We start from the raw sequence: 6,000 nt of genomic DNA on the forward strand, positions 1-6,000 counted from the left end.
ATGAGGGCCTCAGGGCACAGGCCGTATAAGTCTGCCCAGCACTATCTCCGCCTCCCAACCACCAGTCTCGCCTCCCACCACCGGCTCTGGCACAGACCATATGTCTGCCTAGCACTATCCCTGCCTCCCAACCACCAGCCCCGTCTCCCACCACCGGCTCTGCCACCCAATCTCGGCTAAGCTCCTGAGGATCCATTCCTTCTGAACAGGATTCCTTTATGTTTATCCCACACATGTTTGAATTCCGTTACCATTTTCATTTCCACCATCTCCCGCGGAAGGGCATTCCAAGCATCCACCACTCTCTCCGTGAAAAAATACTTCCTGACATTTTTCTTGAGTCTGCCCTCCTTCAATCTCATTTCATGTCCTGTCGTTCTACCACCTTCCCATCTCCAGAAAAGGTTCATTTGTGGATTAATACCTTTCAAATATTTGAACGTCTGTATCATATCACCCCTGTTTCTCCTTTCCTCCAGAATATACATGTTTAGTTCAGCAAGTCTCTCCTCATACGTCTTGGAACGCAAATCCCATACCATTCTTGTAGCTTTTCTTTGCACCGCTTCAATTCTTTTTACATCCTTAGCAAGATACGGCCTCCAAAACTGAACACAGTACTCCAGGTGGGGCCTCACCAATGACTTATACAAGGGCATCAACACCCCCTTTCTTCTGCTGGTCACACCTCTCTCTATACAGCCTAACAACCTTCTAGCTACGGCCACCGCCTTGTCACACTGTTTTGTCACCTTCAAATCCTCAGATACTATCACCCCAAGATCCCTCTCCCCATCCGTACCTATCAGATTCTCACCGCCTAACACATACGTCTCCCGTGGATTTCTATTCCCTATGTGCATCACTTTGTATTTCTTCGCATTGAATTTTAATTGCCAAACCTTAGACCATTCTTCTAGCTTCCTCAGATCCTTTTTCATGTTTTCCACTCCCTCTTGGGTGTCCACTCTGTTACAGATCTTAGTATCATCCGCAAATAGACAAACTTTACCTTCTAACCCTTCGGCAATGTCACTCACAAATATATTGAACAGAATCGGCCCCAGCACCGATCCTTGAGGCACTCCACTACTCACCTTTCCCTCCTCCGAGCGAACTCCATTAACCACCACCCTCTGGCGTCTGTCCGTCAACCAGTTCCTAATCCAGTTCATCACTTCGGGTCCTATCTTCAGCACATCCAGTGTATTTAAGAGCCTCCTGTGGGGAACCATGTCAAAAGCTTTGCTGAAATCTAAGTAGATTACATCTATAGCTCATCCCTGATTCAATTCTCCTGTCACCCAATCAAAGAATTCAATGAGATTCGATTGGCACGATTTCCCTTTGGTAAAACCATGTTGTCTCGGATCTTGCAACTTATTGGCTTCCAGGAAATTCACTATCCTTTCCTTCAATATCGCTTCCATTACTTTTCCAATAACCAAAGTGAGGCTTACCGGCCTGTAGTTTCCAGCTTCTTCCCTATCACCACTGTTGTGAAGAGGGACCACCTCCGCCATTCTCCAATCCCTCAGAACCTCTCCCGTCTGCAAGGATATATTAAACAAATCTTTAAGAGGACCTGCCAGAACCTCTCTGAGCTCCCTAAATATCCTGGGGTGGATCCCGTCCGGTCCCATGGCTTTGTCCACCTTTAGCTTTTCAAGTTGTTCATACACACTTTCTTTCGTGAACGGTGCTCTATCCACTTCATTCTCATTTGTACTTTTTCCAGTCCATCACGGTCCTTCTCCAGGATTTTCTTCTGTGAAAACAGAACAAAAGTATCTATTTAGCAAATTTGCTTTTTCTTCATCATTATCCACATAGCGGTTGGCAGTATCTTTTAGTCTCACAACTCCCGTTTTGGCCATTCTCCTTTCACTAATATATCTGAAGAAATTTTTGTCACCCCTCCTTACATTTCTAGCCATTTGTTCTTCCGCTTGCGCTTTACCATATTCTCTGGCAACGAATTCCAGAGTTTAATTACATGTTGAGGGAAAAAAAACATTTTCTCTGATTCGTATAAATTTACTACTTTGTGGCTTCATCGCATACCCCCTAGTCCTCGTATTTTTGGAAAGAGTAAACAAACGATTCACGTCTAACCGTTCTACTCCACTCATAATTTTATAGACCTCTATTATATTTCCCCTCAGCTGTCTTTTCTCCAAGCTGAAGAGCCCTAGCCGCTTCATCCTTTCCTCATAGGGAAGTCGTCCCATCCCCTTTATCATTTCCGTTGCCCTTCTCTGTACCTTTTCTAATTCCAATATATCACCAGCCAGCTCTCAGTACAGCCTCTCCTTCCCCATTCATCCAGTCCCAGAGTCCAACTGGTTTCAGAAACTAGTTTCCACTTCTTTCAGCCAGCTCACAGCACATTCAACTGCCCCTCCACCAGACCCAGAGCCTCTTGCTACTGCTGCTGCTAAACATGACCTTGAGTACGCATGTGCACATGCTCGCACGTCCACTCTTGGGTCCACAGCTCAGTCATTTTCCCAGATCTGCCCCCAGTTATGGCTTTACTCATCCCAGCTGGTCCTAGCTCAAATGCCCCTGCTGACCAAGTTAGTCCTCTCCTCTGCTGGGTCCAGACAGTGCCTCCTGCATATCATATGCACTGGTGCAAGCATTACAGAAATTTTGACACAATTTTATTATAATAAATTACAACACTTATTTAACAAACTAAAACTCGTAACCTGATACTGCCATGTTTTGCCCAACTGAGGGCTATATCAGGGTATAATACCAAAACGTGGTGAAAAAGTAAAGAACACCTCAATAATAAACATAGGTATCAGGGCAGTTCATATCTCCTCTGTCAAGCACAGTATTGTAGTCTATACTGGAGGAGACATTTTGAACTGCCCTGATACCTGTATTTCTTGTTTAGGTGTTTTAGCTCTTTACCTTTTTCACCACATTTTTGTGTTATACTCCTGATAATGCTGAATAGTTTGCTGAATAAGATTTATATTTTATTGTAATAAAATTGTGTCAAAATTTCTGTGGTTGGTCTTGAATCTCTCGTGGTTCTTTGCTTTGGCTTCTGTAGACCTGTTGCATTTTTGTTCTCTGGACCGGCACAAGCCCTAGTTCTACCCCCAGGCTTGTATCAGCAATGCTCAGCTCCTGAATACCTCCCAGCTCCCATTCCCAGCCCAACTCAGCCCTGCTCCACCCACAGCCAGCCCCAGACAACATTGGGACCCACAGTATATTTGTTTATTTTGTTTTCCTATTGCAATAGATATTTGAGAACTTTCCCCTGGGCTTAACTGATATAAATGAATTTAGGTCAGTGATATATTTTTCTGGTTGTTTCTGTAATTTTTCTCTTTTGGATGAAGTTTTGTCATATTGTTATGTTGATCACAAAGGGTGTTTTATGTCATAATCACATTAAGCACTAATTTGAGCAAGCATTCTAAAAATCAAAATAAATAAATTACTAAATCTACCAATGTCTCCAATTATCCAGATATTTCTGAGCAATAGCAATAATTTTATTGCTCCTTATTCTCTTCCCACTTTTTGAAAAAGGTACAGTCGAAGGGTCTTAACAATGGCTCCAGGCCATTTGTCCTAAAAGTGCATACAGGTTTTTGCTGAACTATGAATATAAATTCATCAGGATCAAATTTGGTAACAAGGCACTACATAAATGCAAGCTGTTGTTCCAAAGGTATGTGAGGAACTGGGGAAAGTTTGTTTGAAGACCTCCTGTCTGACATGTCTTCTTTTCTTTTCAAGATTTTAAAACAATAATTATATGTATAAACTAGGTGGCCCAATTTTTGTCACATAAGGTTAGATTGAATTTTCAGCCTAACCTGTAGCCAGGTTTGTGCCTGAAAGTTTGCCTTATTCTAGACAGACAATATTTGGTGGCCTAGATTTAGGCCTTCCATTTGATTTGCCAGAAGTGAGGCAGCCAAACCTAGCTAAGTAACATAAAAGGTTACTGCCAGGTACTTTTTTCTCCAATTGGAAAATGCTTCCATGGGGGTAAGGTGACTATTCCATAAAGGAAAGTAGGTGCCTACTTTTCTTTTCAGAATACTAGCATAACAAGCAATGTGGAGGAGCATAATCGAACGGGGACAACCATCTCTAAGGGCGCCCATCTTTAAGGATGTCCCGGCGAAGGGGCGGGGAAACCACTATTATCGAAACAAGATGGGCGTCCATCTTTCATTTCAATAATACGATCGGGGACACCCAAATCTCAACATTTAGGTCGACCTTAGAGATGGTCGACCTAAATGTTGAGATGGGCAACCTTAGAGATGGTCGTCCCTGGTTTTCAGCGATAATGGAAACTGAGGACGCCCATCTCAAAAACGACCAAATCCAAGCCATTTGGTCATGGGAGAAGCCAGCATTCGTAGTGCACTGGTCCCTTCACATGCCAGGACACCAAATGGGCACCCTAGGGGGCAATGCATTGGACTTCAGAAATTGCTTCCAGGTGCAAAGCTCCCTTACCTTGGGTGCTGAGCCCCCCAACCCCCCCCCCAACCCCACTCCCCACAACTGTACACCACTACCATAGCACTAAGGGGTGAAGGGGGCACCTACATGTGGGTACAGTGGGTTTCGGGTGGGTTTTGAAGGGCTCACATTTATCACCACAACTTTAACAGGTGTGGGGGGGGGGGGGGAGATTGGTCTGGGTCCGCCTGCCTGAAATGCACTGCACCCACTAAAACTGCTCCAGGGACCTGCATACTGCTGTCATGGAAGCTGGGTATGACATTTGAGGCTGGCATAGAGGCTGGCAAATTTTTAAAAAAAAATTTTTTGTAGGGCGGGTGGGGGTTGGTGACCACTGGAGGAGTAAGGGGAGGTCATCCCCGATTCCATCCGGTGGTCATCTGGTCAGTTTGGGCACCTTTTTGAGGCTTGGTTGTGAAAAAAAATGGACCAAGTAAAGTCGACCAAATGCTCGTCAGGGACGCCCTTCTTTTTTCCATTATCGACTGAGGACGCCCATCTCTTAAGCACGCCCCAGTTCCGCCTTCGCTACGCCTCCGACACGCCCCTGTGAACTTTGGTCGTTCCCGCAATGGACTGCAGTTGAGGACGTCCAAAATTGGCTTTCGATTATGCCGATTTGGGCAACCCTGAGAGTAGGACGCCCATCTCCTGATTTGTGTCGGAAGATGGGCATCCTTCTCTTTCGAAAATGCCTCTGATAGGCATCTATATCTTGAGTGCGACCACTTACACCAGCCATACAGCACTTAGATTGATTTAAAAAATGCACATAATTATAGTATTCTATATGAATGTGTGTAACTATATGCCCATATGTGCACCTACTTTCAAAGTATGAGTTATCACATTTAGGCACCATTTTATAGAATAGCATGTACACAGCACCTAAGAGGCACTTCAGATCTGCAACAGCAGTCACTCAGAAATAAGCAGGTGCAGATATATGGTCCAACAGCTTTATTAAAACAGAACCCAATCTGGATTATCAGGTTAATACCACATTTTTTTTCCTGCTCACTGTTTAATTGATCTCCTTGTCTTGTTTCACTCTCCCTATTTAGTGGTCTAAGGAAGAGAATAGAATTACCTGACTGAAATAATTCCTATATATTACTTTCTCTGTATTTCTGGCAAGTTGTTTTATCGCTTGTAAAAATTTAAATGGTTATAAATAAAATTTAAAAAAAAACAGAACCCAATGTGGTCCATGTTTCGCACAACAAGGGCTGCCTCAGGATACATGTGTAAATCATTTTTATTGTTGAAAAGGAAACAAAGGAACAAAACAATCAAGACCAAGAAACAGTCTGCCATCTTATCAACAAATATCACAATAGATCTCTTATCTAATCTCCTGTACAGACTACTGCTCTTAATACAGGAGGCCAGAGGCCCACACCAAATCATTATGGATACAATGTAGGAGATTCTACTCCCCACCACCCCTCTCCCCTCCTTCCCCTTTCCCTCCCTCTACCCCACCAA

The sequence above is a fragment of the Microcaecilia unicolor genome, chromosome 10, assembly GCF_901765095.1.
Source record: "Microcaecilia unicolor chromosome 10, aMicUni1.1, whole genome shotgun sequence".
Classification (NCBI taxonomy): Eukaryota; Metazoa; Chordata; class Amphibia; order Gymnophiona; family Siphonopidae; genus Microcaecilia; species Microcaecilia unicolor.